Source organism: Orbicella faveolata, unplaced genomic scaffold, assembly GCF_042242905.1.
Source record: "Orbicella faveolata isolate gen_17 unplaced genomic scaffold, um_ofav_v1 contig_1, whole genome shotgun sequence".
NCBI lineage: Eukaryota > Metazoa > Cnidaria > Anthozoa > Scleractinia > Merulinidae > Orbicella > Orbicella faveolata.
In genome coordinates this window covers 19,439,502-19,462,580 of record NW_028301536.1, presented here as the reverse complement: position 1 = coordinate 19,462,580, position 23,079 = coordinate 19,439,502, and the positions used below count along the sequence as shown (strand labels likewise).

Below are 23,079 nucleotides of genomic sequence, written 5' to 3'. Positions count from 1 at the left end.
AAATTTATTTATGGAATTGTCGCAAAAATAAACAAATCCCTCTCTTTTTGCCTTTTAAAGATGTGGTCAAGAGAAAATATGAAATTGAAAAGCTTATAGCCTCTCAAAGCATTTTAAGCTTAAAACATTTTCAGGCAAAATGGAACCTAGTTTTGAATAACAATCCAATTTTTTTTGTAAAGGAGTAAGTGCTGCATGTAAATTATGTAAATTTATATGTACATTCGTGATAATTCAAATACCTGTATTGTAATTTCATATAAAGTATCTTGTTAACACAAAAAGTAATTGTGTAATTAGAGTACTATGTAGAGCAAGATTTGTATTATCAGTTGTGTAGGCAGAGCATCTGTAGTAGTTGTTGTGTGTAATCGTAGTGTTAGTAGTAATCGTAGTGTAAGTAACGGTCGTATTGTAAGTAATGTCAGTAGCGGCGTAAGTGATATGAGTATTGTAGGTAATGTTAGTATTGTAAGAAGTCTTAGTAGTGTAAGTAATGTTAGTATTGTATGCAATAGTGAAAAAAAAAACTAAGGAACATTCAAAAAAAAAAATGGTGTGACTACAGGTGGATTTTTTTTGCCTCTTGCTTTTCGCTTGTGTACCATATTTTGCTCTCTGCCCTGCTAATCTGCCTGTTCTGCAGGCTATGGGTCACATAACTAAGTTTCAGGTCAGAAAAGGAGAGAGTCTTAGGGTGAATTTGGGCATAATATTTAGGTGTCATGAAGTTAGAGAGGGCCTTTCAAATCAGTTGTAAAGAAAAAGTAAAAAAATTTGTAGGGAAGGGGGCAGTTGAATGATTAGTGAATTCCTAAATATGGTGGAATTTCCAAGCCAAGAATGGGGTTTAGGTGAAGATGGAAGGGCATGGACATTTTTTGGAATCTGCACGCATTGCATGTATCTTCATTATCTTAAGAATCTGCATTCATTGAGCTTTCAAATGGTGTATTGAACACAGAATTCTGTAATCAATATTCACAATTTCACATATGCACAGATTATGACACTGTCCCTTAATAATAAATCAGGTGTTTCATTAGGTGGTGGGCAGCAGGCAAATTGACCAGCTGTGAGGATGATTTTGCCAGCCTGGTTTGACCATCTATAGAAAAGGTTTTCTGAAGAAGTTCAGTTGAAAGAATTTTGCCTGCCTGTGAAAACCATTTGCCCTCCTGATGTAAATGTTAATGTAACACTTGATAACAACAAAGTACATTCATTCACTTGGATTAAAGTGCTAGCACCTCACTTTGAATAATTAATGATCTGTCATATTGTATTTATTAACTGTCACTGTATATTTATTTTCCATCAGTGATCACATGTTGTACATGTAGCTGACTATAATGGGTGGCCCAACTGTGAAAACTTGCATCGACTTGCATGCAAATTTGATCTTGACCAAAGTGAGCGCAAGTCATTGCAGGTCAACACAAGTGCACCCAAGGCCTGGCCAAACAAAGTCACAAGTAGACCCAAGTTTTGAGCTTGCCTCTACTTGCAGGTCTGTTTGGCCAGGGCTTTACTTTTGGAATGTCAAGCTACTTTCAGCATTTGTTAACAGCCATGAAATTTATTTGCTACTTTCATAGGGGGCTCATTACCTTAAGTTAATCATTTTGTATAGGTTATAGTGACTACATGTATAATGTACATGTTGAATAAATCTTGCATGAACTTAAATTATTCTTAATCCCGTGGTTATCACCATTTCATCATGTTAGTCTAGTACAGTGGAACCCCACCTTATGGTCACCTTGTTATTATGCCACATTTTTGTGTCCTGGCGAAAGGCCCATACATTTTATTCATAGAAAAACCCTGTAAATGCAGCCAGCCCTTTGATACGGCCATCTGCCACATTTTGAAATCCCAACTTGTGTAATCCTTTACAATCTTACCCTGCTTAAGGTAGCCGAACACAATTTTCAAGTGCCTATGCCTAATTCACCATTACTTTTAAACTATTTATGCTTTGGCGCCCGTTTTTTGCAGGAGTCAAGGTTAACCACAGAAGGATTTATTCTCACATTTTGGCTAAGGTGTGTGCTGTTGCTATGGTAACGGGGCTGGTTAAAAACAAGGCTTAAAAAATGGTTTTTGTTTATTTAAAAAATGTCCAGTCGTTAGATTTTTTTCATCATTTGCCCACTACAAACTGACATTAAATCCCTTCTGTCAACCTGTTCTAATAAAATTTTGACGTAGACAATTTTCATAATTCGCTGTAAATCGTTTTCACTGCATGTTCTGTATTAAAAATTCCCTTTGTGAAAATGCAGATTTTTTTGTGATAGATCATTCACATGGTTTCTGAACTATTTTCTTGCCAAATTTCTTGAAATTCTAATGACTGGATCGTTAGAACTTGGCAAGTTTCTACGAAAGCAATCGGTCTCAATTTTTCGAGCAACTGCACATGCACTGCACTTAACTGGGTTCTTTCGGTAACAAAGAAAAAGCTGAGAATTGCTGGGTTCTTTGCATCATTACCTTTTCTAATATATCTTTGTAATGAAAGAATAAAGCCATCGATACACTGCATTCAAATATAGAAAAAATAGCACAGATAGTGCGGGTGTTGAGTAAATAAAATAATTGCACTATTGACAGCATGTTTGTTTTTGCAATCCTTGTGTACATGCTGAATTGCATCAGCAAAAGCGCATGTGAAAACTGTGTTCAGCCACCTTAAATGGCCAATTGGCCAGTTATATAGTAAATGGTTTAAACCTAGGAGTATCAGTAGTTTGTATAGTGTGATTGTCTGGGTGAGGGTTATGTTCATCTTTCCAATCTAAATATTGTATGAACTGCTTGAAGTTTCAATTTTTCAATTTTTTTAAAATTCTATCTGCATTCTGGATGTTTATAAAAGAACAGTGGTTCAGAAGTGCAATTATGATATTAATATCTGTTACTTCTGTTAAGACATCACTCAATTTAGACCAGTCATGAAATTTGACCCTACCCCATTAATATGGTCAACCCGTTAATACAGCCAAATTTTCATGGCCCGTTGGTGACCGTATTAACGGGGTTCCACTGTAGGTTGCTGGTATCCATTTATAATCCTTGGTGAAGTAAGTTACTGTTTGAGAAAAGTGCTGTGTTCAAGATCATAACTCAAGGACTTTGGAAAGGCTTCTTAATCTGGGGGACTATTTCACCTGGTGTTATGCCACTACACCTTAAACATTTGTACAGTATCTAAATTTTTCTATTTCTTCTTTTGAACAGCTGAAGACAAAATACCTGAGGACAAGACAGGAGGATATTAACCACAAGCTTATTCTAGAATAATGATTTTTTTTTGTAATCCAGGACCAGGTAAACACTTACATTCTTATGCGATGATCAAATCAAAACTTAACCTGGTTTCTTTAGGGGAATCCCTGAAGGGCATCCCTTAAGGGTACCCAAGTCATCAAATTCTATAGCAGAAAAAAGAATTAAAATGCACCACTTTTTTTCCTTTTTTAATTAAATAATGCACTATTATTATAGGATCCAAAATAGTCAGGGAAATTTTCGTTTTTCAAAATCAGGGAAAGCGAATAAATGGAGAAAATGGGAAGGTTCCCTTTTGTACTGTACCTTTGAAAAAAAAATAACTAGACCAAACTACTGACTAACTCCATTCAAATGAAAACTTATAGTGTAACACATTTTATATAAGTGACCACCAAACTAACTAAGAACAGACTACTCAACTCATACCAACAACTACTCGCCCCTACAGTAAGTAGTCTCTACGGTATTTCTTGACCTCAGCAGAGCTCACATGATGTTCTTCAACCAACCTCAACACCTCATCAAAAGTAAACCAGTTGAATCAGACCATAGCTGATCAGTCACTGATTACTACCTTTCCATAATTGCTGGACAGGTTCTCAAAGCATCAGTGCTTTCACACTAGACAAACTACTTAATGATACTGGTCCAATTTTTTTCTTTGTGGTTAGCGACTTGACAGTACTGTTGTTCCTTTGGGCACCTCAGAATGGGACATACGGTAATGTATTCCTCAATCCCCCCCCCCCCCCCCCACTCTCCACCCTTGTTGTGATTCACTATTATTTCCCAGGGTTCCCCAGGTTAAGGATTAGTTTTGAGTTGATCATTGCATTCCTTGATGTAAACCAAGTTCTGCTTTTAATTTTGAAATACCACAGACATGTAAATAATTTAGAATGCTTTCATTGGCTCAGTAAGTAAATTAGTTCTAAAGTGGATAACATTTCATTTGGTTATATTTTATATTTTTACTGTATTTCCTCCTTGAAACCCCTGTTGGACTTCTGATTTTTTACCCATACATGTATGTAAGAAGGGGAAGCTCTTTGGAAGAAGGGCTTAATAGTAATATCAAATATCAAAACTGCAATTTGTAGGTTGAAAAGGAGATTTGGAAAGACTTCCTTATTAGAATGGAGACTCGGTATAATCAATACTTCCAATTTAAAGTTCAGGCATTGTACAAAACAATCAGATGATCTGTATAAATTTATCATTGACACCACCAGTAAATTCTGTCCTTTTTGACTGGAAGGACTTAGAAATTTATGGTTAAAAGAGAGCTGAGCTGCTGTTTCACTGCTACACTGTAATATGATCACCCATCATTTGGATAAAAAGAGGAAAAAGAAAGAGATTGGGGCTAATCATAAGGGATACTGGATAGAAGGAGTTGAAAGGAAATTCTGACTAAAATTCATCATTAAACACCCCCTCCCCTTCCTTTAGGGGTGGTGAATGGTAAATGCAAGACTTTGCGAGACAGCGAGACAAGCGCTTTTCTTTGCAAGCCCGAGACATATTGACTTTTTAGATTGTGAGACCGAGACTTCAAAGTGTTTTGAGTGCGAGCGCGAGGGACTCAGAAATTCGAGCCCCAGATTTAGATGAGAGCTATAAGAATGAGCGAGAATGTAAATACTTGTGCCTTTACACAGTTCCACAGGGGACAACAGATAAGTTCTTCGACTTCGTGGGTTTCATCATGAGCTATCGTGGGTTGTGTGTGGCTTCTTGATTCCCCTTTTAGCCTTTTAGCCAGCCTTTGTGAACATGCTGAAACTGGAAATTCAACTATAACACACTATGTTAGGATATCCTAGCACAAAATAACTGTTTTTTGGCGCCAAAATGACATTGCGGTAAGTTTTGTAGCTTTTTGTGGAATTCAGACAATTTGGCAGAAGTTAGGATTAACTTTTTCTTGGAAATTTGAAAGTTGCTTTATTGAAATTCAATATCAAGTGACAAAAAGATGTCATTTATTAAAACAAACAAACGCATTGGAACTTCAAAACCCTTAACCTTGCGAAAAGTTGAGACTCCGAGAGAGAGAGCTTCATATAAAAATCGAGACTGCAAGACGCACATAACCGCTAAAAAAACAAGACTGTGAGACCCATGAAATTCAACTAAAATTTTGCAAGACCCAGAGTTTTTGAAGGACCATTCACCACCCCTTCCTTTTGCCCTTCCAAAAAATTCAAGCAAACGGTAATTTTTCATCATTGTTGAAAAATTGTACTGGACCAGGGGTTGGGTTGGTGTCCTTATACAGATGAGCCTGAGGATCAGTGGAAGAGATTGTTCTGTGATAATGTGGTATATACGCGTACGTGTACCCCTGATTGGTGTCACATTCTAGACAACACCCTGCCATTTAGATCATTAGAATCAAAAATAGAATGACATAGGAGTAATTAGGGGGAGGGAAGAAGCATACTACAACATGGCAATCTTGCCAGTTCATAGGTACATGTAACAAAGTACACCTGGGGGTATGTACATTGGATGTTGTCTTGCCTTCAGAAAAAAAAACTTCAAAACTTCAATTTCTTATAGTTGAACAGAAGTGTTGCAGATAAACCTTAAGGCAGGTTGTGAAGAAGGAATTCCATGGATTGATCAATAAATCTTTGACACAGAGATGGAAAGAATATTTTTTTGGGGGGGAGGGGAGGATGGAGGGTATGATTCTGCTTTTATCCCTGATAGGGGTACTGAACAACAAGTAAAACTAAATGGGCAGGTTGGACTCTTTACAGAGGGAAGGGGCCAGCTGAGGAAATACAGTAATTTTTCAGGAGAATGAGAACACTTCTGAATGTAGATGACTTATCATTTCATTCATACTTGTTCTACATGTGCATGTATATTTTCAAATATTTCTGCAGTTCAATTTGAAAGAAAATTTTTTTCCAAAATTTCCTTTCTAGCTAGTAAAATCCTTTCTAGCTAGTAAAAAATGAAACTCAGCATCAGAAGTCAAGGGATTTTTTTCAACTTAAAAAAGGTCACTCCAAAAGGTTTTTCCATTCACCAAAGTTTCAGCCTCTGAAGTACCTGCTATCTTGAAGAAATTTGTCTTGAAAGAAGTGACTTCAGAGGCCATCATTTTGAAACTGTACTTGGCAGCCAGGTTGTTTATGTGACGTCATTCTGTCCGACTTGAAATTGGCGGGAAGGAGAAAAACCTGCAACTGACTTGCATCAAAATGTATTTTTCCAAGCGATTACCCACTTCACTATCTTCAATGCTATCATTTCAAAGCCTGGAACATGTTTGGCTCCAAATAATATGGCTCAAGAGCAGCCATAACCCAGAGTGGTAGTTAAAAGGGTTGTCGGAAGCCATTTGGACAGAATCTCTTGGACGGAATGATGCAACGGAAATGCAGCCTGGCTGCTGAGTACTGTTCAAAATGGCGGCAATGATGTCAAATTTTGGGCTTCCTTGAAGACGAATTTCATAAGGAAAACCTGCACTTTAGAGGCTGAAACGGCCGTGAGTGGCTAAACTTAATGCGGGTTTTTTATTAGCATTGACAAAAAATATACTTTTATTTACATTTTTTGGAGTGACCATCTCCTTCAACCATTTCAAAACAACAAACAACAAGAGACTTCATTTTGTATTCCAATGAATTTTTATTGACATGCTGAACAAAAACTCTCCTGTTGTGGCCACAGTGTCTTGATAAATTAATATTGTTAAGACAGTGAATATAATTTGGCAATTAGATAGTTGGGTAACTACTAAATTGAAGACTCCTTTTCAAAACATGTTGGGTTAGCAGTGGTTGTTACAGTTGACAACTAGAATAAAATTATTGAGTAATATTATTACTCTCTGAAAAGCTGTTTTACAAATTCTATGGCTTGCCTGTAATCTTTTTTGAAGAATTCTTTGTTTATGTTTATTCACAGTATTATTTACATTCTTCTCCGAGGTGTTATCCACTTTCAACTAATTTATTTAGAATGCATGTTATTGTTTGCGATGTGTGTTAGTTTTTTTTTGACCTCTGTTTGGTTATGCATGTCTGTGGTATTTGTAGTTACTGTACAGTGGCCCATTGTTACAAATATGACTTCACCATTCAGTTTATTTATTAACACTTATCCCTTCAGCATGAGTTTGAAAACAATACATTTTGCAAGTTATCCAAATCTGCAAAATACTTGGAAAATATGACGGATGGCAATGAAAAAGTTTGAAATATTTTGCTTTGTTCAATCGGTTAATCACAGTTAAGTGCAATGTGCAAGTGTTAAAATGAATTGTCGATGAAGTACAAAAAAAATAGTAACTGTACTTTGGTATTCGAAAGTTCTACAGGGCAGGGGGACGAGTGTTTTCAAGTTCCGAAATGTCAATTGTGTATCCATTCAATCACAGAGATTTAGTTTCGATTTCTACTGAATTCCAATCACTGTCAGTGAGGCTTTATCAAAACGAATTATTGATCAGTAGAAAATGAAAATGGTGATTCAGTGGTTTTATCGTTGTTTTTTTTATGGAGTTCAGAAACGTTTGGAGTCTTCAAAAAGATTTAATTTTCATATCTGCCAAACTCCAATTACTTTGACTATGCAGATTTATTACAATGCGTTATTGATGAATTTAGAAATCAAAACTGGGATTTCACTGTGTGATTCAGATATTTTATTCGTTTTTGAAACTAAACTGTAACTTTGTTTGAACTTTTGCTGAAGTGATACGTACAAAATAAATTTCAATCACCTGTTCTATTTATTAATCCCTTTGAATTAGGCTATGAAGTCTTGGTTGTTTTATGGTCTAGAACTCGCGGAAAATCCGTGAAAATAATTACACCCCATTTGGGTTGTGTTTTAAGTGAAGTCTCTTGCAAAACAATATGGGCCATTGTAAAGTTAGTGATATGAGGGTACAAGGAAATCACTGCTGAAATGCAATGTATGTAATAAAGCTCTCAGAACCTCAAAGACGCACTACTTGAGGATATAGCTGTCTCTACATTTCGATACAATATAATCTCGAAGTCATATTTACAGATTCTCTTGAGATAGTGCGAAATTCTTTATTATGAATTTACACTTACAGAGAAAAATTTTAAAAAGGCGCTTAATTTTCTTGAGGATTTAGCCGTCACTAAACTTGGATACAATTTAATTTGTAATTCCCGTAAAAAATATTTTCTTGAAATACTTAAAACTTCTTAAAATTATTTGAAAATCTACAATTACAAAAAAAGTTAAAAACATGCCTTTAATTTCCTTGAGGATGTAGCCGTCTCCAAAGTTGGATACTATTTTAATCTTTAATTCATATTTTACAAAATTAATTGTCTTGAAATATTGCAAAATTCTATATTATTGGAAATTTACTATCACAATTTGAAGTTGCATTAAATTATCCAGTCGTTGTTTTTGTAATCCTGTTTATAGTGCGTCTTTGTGTTTAATACCTCATTTCATTGCTGTATTTGTGAGGCACAAAATGTACTAAGTTGCTCAGTTTGGAAAATGGCTTTTCCGGATTATTTTTTTCTCGGGACCAACGCTTTTGACGTCACTATCGGGCAAAAAATTCATTGTCGCGTTTCGCACGTTTTGAAAAAAATAGCGCGCGGTTTGTTTAGTTTCAAGTAGCTATAGTGAGTTACAGGTGCACATCTCGCAAATTCGATGGGATTTTCAATCGCCCGTGCTTCCATTAAATTAGGACAGCCTAATTGGAGTTAATGATATTACGCATTTTTATGCCTGTGAATTGTCTAGATTTCTGTAGCCAAATTATAGCGTGACATGCAAAGACTTAGGTCACGCTTGCCTAAAAACGTTCTACGCAAAGTGTGAATAGGGAAGGGCCAATTTATTCGACCTCTGGGCCAGGCAACTAAGTACAGTTTGCAACTCGCAAATATGAGAGTTTTATGGCAGACATTTTTTTAAGTAGTGGTTTTCTTTAAAGCAGAACTTGGTTTGTGGTCCTCTTATTCATTGTAATCTCTTACGCAACTTATCTCGTGATGTTTTCGATGGCGGCGTGACAAGTGCGTTGTATGAAACATTGGGTCGTTTATCATACCGTGTAACGAACAGAATTTACGCCAAACAGTTGTTACAGCGGTTAGAGAATGTTGGAACTTAGTTCTACTTTCTGTAACCGTTGAAGCGACTTGTTTTGCAAACGTTTTGTCCTTTACGCGTTGTGTTACACGGCTAGATGTTTCATTAACTTGTCACGCCGTTTTCGAGAAGATTGCGGGACAAGTTGCGTGACAGATTACACTGTATATCAGGACTTAGTCATGGACACAAGTGTTTACCTGGTTAGTTATGATGGACTGGTGGTAAAAACGACAACACACAGTCTCTTTTTCTCTTTTTTTGCGTTTTTATTGTGTTAAAAAAAACAAAAATAAAAAATTTAGCCGATCTTGTCCCTGCTTGTCGGGTTGTTTTCACTCTGTCCTGAGTGGAAGTGTTTCTTCTGTTCCTCATTAATATTCCAACTTTAAAATCCTGGTTTGTTTATCTGCGCCGCCATCATTGATGTCGACACTTGACCACTTTAATGATATGGCCGTTTGCCCTCAAGTGGAGATGGCATAATGAGGGAGGTGAGAGTTTGCTCCCCATGCCTCCTCGGTTTCACTCAACTACGTCATAATACCACACCAGTTGAATTGGAATTTCTATTAGCTTTCAGATCCGTAAGTAATGCGCGAAAAGATTAATGCCAAAATAGTAAAATTTAGGATACGTGTTCCAAGCACTGTGTTGGAAGGACAAGGAAAACAGGAGCGCTAAAGTACAAGTCATGTTTAGTAATTTCCATGGATGCCAAGAAAAGAATCCAACGCAAAAAATCATTCATCTGACTTGCCGACCAAACCTCCTGCCGACTGACCTCCCACAAACTTCACCAAAAGAACACGTCACTTGAAACTCTACCGTCCGAGCTGATACAAGTTTAGGAATTTTCGCTTATGTTTAAATAAGATCAAAGTTAAAGCGATGAAAGATTAGTAATTTGTTTTCAGGTTTAAGCGTATTTTGCTAAAGTAAATAAATACTAATGCGAAAGCAAATGGGCGATTTTCGTCCGTTCACATCACCTAGAATTTCGCTAATGATATTTACTTTTAGTTATTTAAAATCGACCGAGTCTAATTTGTACAAAAAAATCCAAATATTTTTCGAGAGAATCGTAGTTTAAATATTCATAAAAAATCTTACTAAATATTCACAGTTAAAAGCGTCTTAAAGAAGGCAAACACGGTGGAATTTTGAAATTTATTTGTGCTTTTGTTATTGTTAATCTTGGCTTTGAATAACATTAAACAACTAAGGATCCTCGGAAACTTAGGGCAGTTAGACGGAAGAGTCGACATAAACCGAGCGGCAAAATCGACCTGACGAAAGGTTTTACCGCTCGGTTTATTTCGTCCCGTCACGATTAACTGCCGCTGCATCCCCGAGGATAACAACGAAGTTGAGCAAGTATTAGACAAAAACGACGAGAAACGTTTCCTAGGTTTAGTTTGTTTAAGACGTAAGGATGAACAATAGACCTTTCCCGCATTCAACTTCAGTAGGTACGAAGAATAGCACCAGAGCGAGGTTGGGGTGGACATTTTCATACATTTACTGTATTTTTGTCCACCCTGACCTCGACTTGGCGCTATTGTTTGTCGGAATGCGGGACAGGTCTATTGGCCTACGAAATTTAAAAAAAAAAACGAAATATATGCTTGGTTTTAGACGTTGAATTTACAGTTTTGGAATGCAATATTGACAATTAGCTTACAGTTATGTACTTAGTCAAAAAATAAAGTTTCCGCGGTAAATCTCAGGTTTTGGAAATCAAAATGAGCAATTGGCCAAAGTTTAGTGAAAGAAAGATTAAATACCAACTTCAACATTAAGTAAGTTAAAGAAGGCAAGATAAACCCTAGACGTACAAAATTCATATCGAACAATGGATATGTTTGGTTACAAAAAACCTTTACGAGGTTATTTAAATGCTTTGCAAGCTCAAAATGAACAATTGGCCTACGCTTTGAACTTTGATCACGGAAAATGTAACTATTTGTTTAGTAGCTAAGATTTAAATTTCTCAAAAAGACGCCTCCTTCATTGGCGTCATTCGCATCGTTACGCAACACTCCGGGAAGAAGTGTTGCGTGACAACTCAAGTAACGCCAGCGTAGTAGACTGCTTTTGAGTTCTTTTAGGTTAACTAATTCCTGGAGTTAATCAGAAAAAAAAGAGCCAAAGTTGTAATTACTGATAATTTTAATTGATATTTTAAGCGGTTAATGTTCTTAATTTTTCTTTGAACTGCGGACTGATAGTGTTAATAAATTGTGACTTACTTATTTTTATTCGATACCTAATTTGTTTTTATCTTCAGAATTTAAACGAAAAGGAAATTATTATTTTTAATTAAGAAAAGCCCTAAACGAGAATCAGCTCTTCCAGAAGAATCCCAGATGACTATCAGCTCAATCTAGTGTCGCTTGTGAAATTCCAGTCAAGCCAGATCAGTGACCTTCATTGTTCAAAACTAACCCCAACATCCTGGAAATGTACTACTCGTGACGTGCACTAAAGCACTACTGTTTTATGGCCTCAACAACAGAAAAACTCTAGAAACACAGATTGAAAACAAACATCTTTCAAGCCAATTGGAATAAAGGTGTGGTTTTCTGACCTAGTCAAGTAAAGCCAAAACGACATGAAAAGTAAACCCTCACCTTCCCCCATGATGCCTTCTCCACTTGAGAGCAAACGACCACACCATCAAAGTGTCTAAGTGCCTCCATCAAAAATGAGCGGAACAGATAAACTCACCAGGATTTCTCCGTTGGAATATTGCAGAGGAACGTCTGAAACACCGTCCTCAGAGCAAGAGTTTCCACAACCCTGCAGGGACATCGATCGGCTAGATTTAAATCTGACCATTTGTGTTGAGTGCGGGTGTATGGGCCATCTCAGTTCCTGAAAATAATATAGTAAGTTCAGTGGAAAATATCAAATCCACAAAGAACAAAACTAACAAGCTCAATAGCACAGTAAAAAAACTTATACCCTAACTAACTAGTTCTGTTATTGAATAGATGCTCAAGTAGTAATAATACTTAGACATACTTAATCTGCCTTAGTTAACACTTTTTGGAGAAAAGTAGGATTAAAAAGCCCAATTCCCTAGGTGGTTTTGAACTACTGAAAACTACTGTATCGAAATCCTAACGAAAACAACCATAGGGGTTAGTTTTCTCTCTATTATACATGTACTATGATACCAATATTATAGCTGACTAATAACGCCCACTAGATCTGAAGGGTCTGTTCTACACCCCTGTTCTTCTGACTATCCCCACGTTTGGCCTATCTTTAACATGTTAGTGTCAATGCTAATGTGCTAATTATGACACCAAAATTTGTATTGTTTTCTAAGCTGAGTTAATTGTTTACTTCTGTGCTATTGAGCTTGCTGTGGCACCTTTAAACAAAGGAGGCAAGGAAATTATTTTAGAAAAAAAATCGTTTTTTAAAAACTGATCGAGTAAGAAATAACAATTTTGTATGACAATAAATGCGTGTTAGTTATATAAATTTGTGAAATCCTACAGGTTGGTATTGCATTGATTTCATAATTTCTTAATCCTACAATCGACTATACTTTAAATCCATTATTTTGGAGAAACGTAGCTCAGAATTTTTTGTACTACTGAACGAGTAATAAGTAACAATTTTCTGTAAAACTTAATAAATTGAATAAATTTGTGAAAAGCAGCAGATTGGTATTGCATTCAATTAATAATTTCTTAATCAGCCAATCGAATTTACTTGCATTATCACAAAAGGGTAGTTTTAGGAAGCTTCCTTCGTTCAAAGGTGATAAAAAACAATACTATAGTTTCAAGCACCATCATGCTATTGATCTGAACAAAAAAAATCGGTGACAAAAACGAAAATGCTGCTCACTCAAAGAAAATAATTGTGATCAGTAAGAACTGAATTAGCCAATGATTTTAGGGCATGATGCACGTTGAAACTACAAAAATATATATATTTTTTTCTTGAATACAAGTTTCCTATTGAGCAGCTACTTTCCAAAACAAATTTATTTGGATTACAAAAATGTATTTTATTTTTGAAAGTAAACTCAGGAAAAAATTTTCTCAAGAAAAGCAAATAGCTTAGCATTCTGGCAACGGTATATTAAGTACAACATACACGAATATATATTTTTTCAAAATCACACTTAAAAATAAAGAGAACTTTAAAAGGTTTCTTACGTTGATGTTGGCAAAAGATATTGTTTTTCAACTCCAAACTCGATTTAAGATTTCTGCGGAAAACCAATGGAAGTGAACAGATTTCATCATAAAGCTGCTCAATAGGAATCTTGTGAGAAGGAGAAACTAGGTTTTCATGAGCAAATAAGTGGCTTCTGTAAATCAAATTTACCGTGATGATTATATCCTGCTGTCTGACTTGCCTGTACAAATATCAAAAATGTGTAACTTCAATTTCTTTTTAGGAACTGAAATAAATTGTTGCTAGAACTCTATAGGAATATTTTTAGCTTTGCATTTAAGAGAATCCTAGAATTTCAACATGCAAATTTTTAATGAGCACTCAAAATGTCTGTACACGTGTAAAAAAGAAATAAAATGGTAAATAAGTTTTGACTGTATTTTCTAGTAACGGAGGCTTTGGACAAACAATTAAGAATAAAAATCAGCAATAATAATTTTGGATGATGTTTCGATGATTCGTTCATCATTTTCGAATTTGTAAAACTTAAAGTCATATTCTTATAAGTTCTTTATATACTAGGAATGCATATGAAAGTCTTGTTGCATGTGATTAAAAACTCTATAATGTGGAACTGTAGAATGTGTTAATTAGGAACTAAATAGTTTTGCTTTCATTGAGTCAGATTGAGTGTTCAGTTTAGGTTTCTTTTCTTGGTTAAAGAGCATTTCATAAATTATTTCTAATTAAAATATATTTTGATTTATTTTCTGCATGGGTTTTTGAAATTTCATTGTCCGTTTCTGAATTCAAATAATTGCGAAAATTTACTTTCTATGACAATTTTGAACAAAAGGTCGGCACTTTTTTGTTTTATGTCTGTACGCATGAAAATACAACAAGAATTACCAAACTTTTAATTCACAAAAACAGATTTCACCATAATTGCATTTCAGTTAATTTTTAGTAATGATTGCTATTGGCATAATTCCCGGCTCTGATATAATGAATTGTATGGAAAATGTGACAAGCAAGCCACTTATTTGCAAATGAACGACACCCACACACCCGCACTGGTCAGTTCAATACTCTGTTTACATCGGTACTAGTTACATGTGCATCAAAGTGGTATTGGAATACAATGTTAAAGATCTCCAAATTGCAACTAGATAAATTTAAAGGTTTGTAATTGCCATTTCAGTTAGCTGCATATCCTGGGCTTTTTATCTTGACTATTAATTGAGTTATTGAGTGATTTTTTGATTGATTAAATGATTGATTGACTGACTGACTGACTGATTGATTGATTGATTGATTGATTGATTGATTGATTGATTGATTGATTGATTGATTGATTGATTGATTGATTGATGATTGACTGATTGATTGGTTGGTTGGTTGGTTGGTTGGTTGATTGATTGATTGACTCGGGAATTTCCCTTTACCTATGATTAAAAAAGAGATCTTTGAAAAAGACAGAAAATAGATAAAGCTTCTTCCCAATTTGCTCATTAACTAAAATAACAGTTGCAAAGGAGACTGTGAAACCACATGCGCACATGTAACTAGGAAATGAACAGAGAGTAATAAATTGGTATTACAAATGTTTATCTTCAGTAATGAAAGAATTTTTCATATCAGTTGGCTCACAGTAATGTGTTACCAATTTTGTTAAATTGGAATTTCAAAATATTGGTTTTTCAGGAGTGAGGGAAACCGGAGAACCCGGAGAAAAACCCTCGGGGCAAGGTGCACTGCGCCATCTCTGCTGCTGGTAATATTTCATATGCCTTAATATATCAGTATAAATTTAACTTATGAAAGTTTGCCATTCAAGGCTTGCTTTCATGCACTGTCCTTGATGCCCAGTTGTCGGTCCTCAGTCCTCAGTCCTATCCTTGCTCCTTGATTCTCTGTTCCAAGTCCTTGGTCCTCTGTCCTGGGTCCTCTTTCTTGGGTGCACTGTCCTTGATCCTGTGATCTATTTCTCTAACAACTTGCCTGCAAATCCAATATGTAACTAGTGAGTACTTTGTACATGACGTTTGCTGAACTTGCATAAAAACAATGTGCAAATAATTCTTTTCTCTTAAAATTTTGCTTCAGAGTCTTAAGAATTTCACAACCTCGTAAAGGATTACCCAAACATTTCTACCCCACCAAAACAAATTAATTCCTTGAGCAATCAATCAGTGTTTTTTCAGCAGAACATTAGCCTTGAGCCAGGCAATGATGTTCGTTGTTGGGATAACAAATTCTGAATCATTCCATGGAATACTATTGACCTAGGAATAAATAAGCTTGAAATGAGCCACTTAAAATTCTCTGAACTGGGGGACATCTAAAAAAATAAAATTTAAATAGTTTGCATATACATTACTTGCAAAAAATTTTGGACAATGTTAATTTCGGACAAAAAAATGTCTAAAAATATAACCGTCTGAAATTTGTAAGTGTCTGAAATTTTATAGGCTCGATTTCCAGCCGTTTTGTGAGCCCATGTTCCTGGCCCCACACTACGGCTGGATCACTGGTCTACTCAGTATATTTTTGGACCAATCACAGTCAAGCCTGCTCGAATCAAGCAGGCTTCCCTCTCAATTATTTACTTAGCAGATATTTCAAATTTTTAAATTTTAAATTGTTAATTATTTACGTAATAGATATTTTAAAATTTTAAATTTTAGATTGTAATTTTAGTTAGGGGACCTAAATAGGGATAACCTCATGGTCCTCCTTTTCAAATACTCTTTGTACTCTGTATTTGAATAAAGTATTATTATTATTATTATTATTATTATTATTATTATTATTATTATTATTATTATTATTATCGTCCTCACGTAATGTTCGCTTAGAGTCCTTAGGGCCGAGACCAAACCATGGTCCTGGGGCACTAGGGGATAGTTATTATTATTATTATTATTATTATTATTACTATTATTATTATTATTATTATTATTGGTCAGTTTTGTCACTCCTCGATCCAACATGGTAGATGTCAGTGCTGATGAGTTTCTTCTGCTACAAAGTGTGTTTTAGAACACTTTCATAGAGACAAATTTTGGGAAACACAGCAGGATGCCATTTTGAATTTGTTAAAAGGAAAAATATACTATTATACTATTATGGTATTATACAGTATCAATTTAGTTCAACAAGGTTTGTTAAGCTACATGTGACAATTCTTTTTTTTTTTTTTCATGTGACCAGTCAGTCCTTTCAGCATTCTTTATAGCTTTAGGTAATTTCTATTAACTACAGATATCTTTTTAAAAATGGTCCTTCAAGAATAATTCTTTTCATCAAAAACTTGACAGCTGATTAAGTTTGTACCGGGACGTTTCAGCCAACAAAAGAGAGCAAGCATTCCGCAAATATTTTTCAACAATAAGTTGAATATGTTCTCTTGTTTAAGGGGTCCCCTTTTATTTGTTGAGTTCACCACAAAAGTAACTAAGAAAACCAAAGACAAAATGATTTAAGCCTTGGAGATGGAAGCAGAGCTCTCAAGTCTCATGCATTGAGCATGAGACTCACACAAACAAATTCAATCTTACACTCTCATGCTGAAACTTTTATTTCTCACGCATTTAAGATTTCTTGCTGCTTTAGTGAAGTTCCTTCATAATAAACTATCTTTTATGATATAATTTAATCCTTTTTCGGTTTGTACTCACTTGAACAAGCGTTATAACATGTTAATTTGACTTGTAGATACATGTAAGTCAGAATGTTAAGAAAGAGTATATTGGTCCAATAACAAGAAAATTCTGGGATCCAAACAGTTGCTTTTAAAGCATCACATTTCTGTTCAGAATGAAGGAAAACATGTCTTAGCTACTTCCATTTTTGAAAATTTCCTGCGGGGGGGGGGGGGGGGGGAATAGACCCCCCTAGCGGGGTGACGCATGCGGCATCACAAACAACAGCTACACCATCAAAGATCTCACTCTTTGCAAACAAATCAACTTGAGAGCTCTGTGGAAGAGTTTGTCATTCTTTATCAGATTCCCAATCAAAAGAACATTGTATATTCTGTTCAAGATGCCAGTGGTGATGCAAACCTCACCTTGGCCCTTTTCCCTAACTCTGATTATATATTTATTATTCAATGTCAGATGAAACAAGTTGTCTTGAATGATATAGGGAGATCCAAAGAGTCTATAATGGAGATGCGTCATTCCAGCCAGAATTGATAAACAAAATGAGGAGAACATTCTTAGTGATTAATAGCCAAATCAGATGGCAACATAAGAATTTCAATAGCGACAATCACATATGAAATGACAGTTTATAATCAAGGGGTTAAAGTCATAATCCATTATGGTCCTTCAAGAAACATTAAAGCATACCACCATAAAAATGGCAGGGGAGGAAGAAACACACCTGACCTGTGCACTGTAGTAATACTCTATTCCAATTTCAAGTATTGTTGTGACAGTTAGGAATGTACACACAACAATGCCATAGGGAGGGTTTACGTTTGCATTTTGATGCAGATTTAAGGGATTTGGAGAAACCTTGCAAGCCTCATAACTTTTGAAATGTAAGTGTAATGGTGATACATGTACTTTTGTCTAGTTTCCTTAAATCAAGTCCTCATCTGTCATACAAGGAAGCGGGAGGGGTTACTTTTAATCACCAAATCTGAAATCTCTGTAAGTTTCACCAGTTATTATCCACTGAACCATCAGTTCTAGTAAACACACCCAAAGCAACCGACAAATAAGTTTTACATGCATGTCTGGCCGCTTTACTGTGCATGTTTATAGTTTTCGCTGAAACACTGCATTATTTACAGATGTGGACCACCAAGGAAATGCATGTCTCTCAATTGTATTCAATTTTGCCAGAAAAAAAGTTATTTTGGGTGATGTCTACTTGTAAATCGCTGGAGATGCGGTGGCCTCATGGTAAGGTTACTGCGCTCATTCCTGGAGCGAGTGGTCCGGGTTCGAGCCCTGGCCTAGGACACTGTGTTGTGTTCTTGGGCAAGACACTTAACTCTCACAGTGCCTCTCTCCACCCAGGAATATAAATGGGCACTGGCGAATTGTTGGGGAAACCTAACAAATTGCAGGGGAGTGACCTGCAATGGACTAGCATCCTGTCCAGGGGGAGTAGAAATACTCCTAGCTGCTTCATACTACAGAAACCGGGATAAGCTCCAGCAGCTATGAGCCACTCGGCTCCAAGGCTTCACTTTACTTGTAAATCAACTTGATTTTGAATGTTGATTATTTGTAATAGCAATTTTCGATAATTTCAAAAACATAGGGCTAGAACTAAACCATGAGCTAGGATACAAGTTTTATTACCGTCATGTGTCTACCTGAATAGGACAAGCAATTTCGTTCACTTTGTGGTCGGATCACTGAAGTCGGGATAGGAACTGGCAGCCTTAAACTTTGGTATCTTTTTTGCCAAAAAAAAAGAGTTCTTACGTCAACTCTACACACGGGAGCTTCTTCGCTTTGGAAATTCTACAGAATTAGTGACATTCAGTCATGCTACCGAGAGTGGTAGAACCTGGCTGCATGGTATAGCGATAAGGAAAAGCTCTAGTTAGGTACAGAGGTCTCACAACAGAGGCAGGCTGAGGACATAACACTGGCTCGTGATTCCTGGTTTCAGTGGATAGTTCTCTTGCATTGTGCTCTTCAGGCTCAGGATCAATGATGTTGACTAACTCAAATACTTGTTTACCCAGTGATTTGTGACAATCGTTGCAAAGTCGAGATTCTTGCTAGCTACCGTTTTTTGTAGCTTTGAAACAAGTTCCTCTTTTAGTTTTACACTTTTCCTTGAATTATCCAAAACATTTCCACATAGAACACATCTTTGCTGACAGGTTTAATTTTTTGTGGAGTAACAAACTCTGCCATTTTTTTTCCCACGCTGCCCGCAGGTGCCCACATGATAATTTGCATAAAAAGCGGATGTGACGTCACAGACAAGCACTACGGACCAGTACTCCAGCCGTTCGTTGGGAGGAGGATAAACAACCGGACCCCCAAAACAGCTGGAAATGGAGCCTAGAAATTTTAAGCATCCAAAATTAATTTAAAGTACAGTATAAAGTACATACTTTCTTCTTGGACTGCACCATCACATGCATGATGAAGTACGAACTTGAATTACGATTTGCTTGTTCTTTTTATCACCTGAAAGGAAAATTTGTGTTTCTTTTATGAGAACATACTTGTAATGCAGATCAATTCCATAAAAGCTATGCTAATGTTCTAAGCTATGTTCTAGCAAAGCATCCCAAAATTAAATGTCCAAAATTTTTTAAAGTAATGTACCTTTGGCAATGATTAAAACAAAATTAATGCTTATCAAAAACATGTTACTGTCAAGTTTGCAAATAACAGTCGGTCATACGGCAGTTGTCGGGTAAATTTGAGGTTTTAACAGGTAAAAGCTTAGCCTGGTCAGACACTGACCAGGCATTTCTGCTACAATGAAAACTAGTAGTAATTGTAGATTAAAGAGTGCGTTTGAGGTTCGGTAGGTTTGGTACAATAAAAAGCAAACATTCTGTGAACAGCATTTTGTGCCTGAGCTGTTAGGTAGATGTGAAATTGGCCTCCCTCCAGTAGGGGCGAAAACAAATGAATTGATCACAAAGCACTTTCACAGGAGAGGGTTTGTTCTCGTTTATACATATATTATGTAAAACATGGACTGCAGTCGGTAAGCCGCATTTAGTCCACAGTCTGCATTTTATATCTGAGTCCGTGTTTTACACCCAGTCCATAATGCTTAGTCTGCGTTTCATACCTAAGTCTGTAGTCTGCAGTCCACCGTACATATTTATACTGACCGTACATTTTGCAAACCTTTGTTTTGCTAAACGATGAAGTCAGTTTTCTGAGTGGCATCTTTTGGAGCAAATCCTTCCAAGGTGGATTTTGACGCGGCGCAAACTTAAACGGTTACTTTTAGCAGCTTCGACAGCACGGTTTTTTTTAAATAGATGTTTTGATTTTTGAAAGAAGTAGAGAAATAAACCAGAAAGAAAAAATGGACTGACCTCGTATCGAACTGGTGTCACAACAAAACAAACTCGCATCCGGCCAGTTCAGCGCCTTTAATATTCGCTTGCGCTAATGAAGCAACAGTAAGAGAATTGCGTTGTTATCTCATGGGAACATAGCTTTGTGCATGATTAGGTAACATATAATTTCAATATATACACTTTTGCATACCTTGACATAATCCCATGTCGTACAGTTATTGGCAAGATCCTTCTCATAGAGTGGATGGAACCATTCAAAGAGGGAATGATAAAATCCAAAAGCGATGTTGGTTTTACTTCTAATGGCAGTTGTCAGCTCCCTTGAAAATTACAGAACACACTGGTTACAGTAGGACACTTCACATTTGGGTGGAGTGTCAGACAAGCAAGAATAACCATGCCAGCTAAGTACTGCTTACTTAAGGTGGCTAGAAACAGCAGTTTCCTTTATTTTCTTGTAGTTTATACTTTGATGGGTTTTTATTGCTATTCTTTACCAGTTTATTCTTCAGGATTTGGGTAATAACAAATTGTTATGAGGACAAAAAATTCTGTGGGGAGGGAGACTTGCAGCAGACTAGCATCCCATCAAGGGGTAGGGTAGCAGTATCACTCTCAGTCACTTCATGCATCGGAAACCAGAGGTAAGCACTAGTAATCAAGTCAATTCTGGCTCCTTGAAATCTTGGATTGGTGCCAATTTTACTTTTTATGCTGCATTATATTCAGATACATTGTACTGAGAGACATGTATCTGTGGTATACAGGGTTGTAGCTATCATAACTACTAGTACGATGAAACTAAATAATTGGAAGCCACACACAAGCACACTTTGTGATTCTCTGTAATAGCACCCTATTCTCTAAAATACGTCATATTTTCACCTTCTACTATCGATCACTAACCTTTTGAGTTGAAAATCTTAGTAGTGTCTTTCATATTTTTTCATGATAATTCAATTTTATCCTAATTACAAGTATAACTTGTAAGCCACACATGTATGCACTGCGGACCTATTTTTATAAACTGAATGCATAGGTTTTACAAAGTTTCATGCAACAACACTTAAGGACGGTGCCTACTTTTGTTAGTGCGCACACATTCTGTGCATCACGCAAGGCATGGTTTAAGCGCCACATGCTTGCTAGTGTTGACATTGACGCAATCAACAACGTTACCAAGCACACAACTAAAATGAAAGCAAAATTTTCCTACTGTGACCAAATCAAGTTTAATGAACCTGTACTTAAATCAGGAACACCAGAATAGCAGCATATCACTAACCACTAACTGTTCACATCTTCCAGCTAAAAAACTAGCTGCTATCGGCCCAAAATTATACTGAAATCCAACTGTAAACATCTGCAGATGGCATAGTGCGCATGCAAAACAACTGCGAGATATGCAAATGTTTTACTTACGGGGGAGGTGACAGGAAAAAATATAACTGGCACTGTAAAAGTTTTCAAAAAAAATCAATAACTTTAAAAAACGCATGGTTACCCCTACATTTTATGTTGTGAAACGGAAAGGGCAAGCCTATTCAACACGTGATTAGTTTCTGGTTGTGAGAAAAAGGTATTTAGGCTGTATTTTAGCTGAAGCAGGGCAAGGCTGTAATAGATGCTAAAAGCACTGTTGCAACGATTTTGTAACTAAAAACATACTAAAAATGGCTTTTATGTTGCCATTTACCATACAGTTTTAAGATCTTTATAAATGTGTTTGCTTTTCTCTATGTAAAGGCGGATTCTAAGGAAATCTGTGAAAAAACATCCTTTCCTTTTTTTTTTCAGAAAAATGCTGATGTCAGCATTTTAGTTGAGATTCAAGGTTAGTTTTCTCGAAAAAATGCATGGCTACCCCAATTTTTCCTGGTGGAATTTAATAGCCCTTGCAACGATCTATTTTTTCCACGTAGTCCTAACCTGGCGCAAAAACCTTTGTATTTAGTGAGCACCGTCCTTAAATACATTCCATACATTCGTTCCATTGTTTATACACCTACATATCAATCGTCGCAAATGTATTAAAATAATCATAAAATATTCATAAATACAACGGGTCGGTCCGAGCAACGACCTCTAGCGAGCGACGTCGATACTGCATTGAGTTATTGTTAATATACATGTAGTCAAGGATAATATCAAATGGTTCTTAATACCTTTAAATACGGAACAAAGCTTGTGTAGACCTTTGCTTTTAACCAATCCGCCAGGAATCCGCAATCTTTTCCTTAGAATTCGTCAAAGCTTGTCTCCACCGTCCCACAGGGAGCTCTCACATCCGTTTAGAACATGAATAAAAGATAAAACCTACCTTTGTCGCGCGTTTTTTTGTGTGTTGTGGCGGCCATTTTGAATTTTTAATACGCGCGCGGCCAATCTAAGATATGAAACATATATTTCGGTACAATATATGTCCCCATACATGACCTAACTACCCGAGAGCTCCAGGAGCAACCATTTCAGGCATGCGCCATAGATGCAGACTC

General features: G+C 36.2%; 2 long non-coding RNA genes and 1 pseudogene across 4 annotated transcripts in view; 2 read left to right on the top strand and 1 right to left on the bottom strand.

Annotated features, from left to right (window-relative positions):
- Positions 1-9,731, top strand: part of LOC149118339 (uncharacterized) — a 24,693-nt gene extending 14,962 nt beyond the window's left edge. The window contains exons 3-4 of one of the 2 annotated variants that reach the window (XR_016208585.1): positions 2,002-2,048; positions 3,247-9,731. This is a non-coding gene — a long non-coding RNA (uncharacterized LOC149118339). The remainder of the gene's footprint in view (positions 1-2,001; positions 2,049-3,246) is intronic. The other variant, XR_016208587.1, reaches the window with a different exon arrangement.
- LOC110056991 (uncharacterized) lies at positions 9,666-23,079 on the bottom strand. 2 transcript variants are annotated; one of them, XR_016208588.1, is made up of 5 exons: positions 22,750-23,079; positions 20,775-20,904; positions 20,600-20,672; positions 19,652-19,727; positions 9,666-15,561 (listed from the first exon to the last, which is right to left on the bottom strand). It is a non-coding gene; the product is annotated as an uncharacterized LOC110056991 (long non-coding RNA). The 2 variants fall into 2 exon arrangements; XR_016208589.1 differs by lacking the exon at positions 20,600-20,672.
- LOC149118338 (uncharacterized) lies at positions 16,552-18,201 on the top strand (annotated as a pseudogene).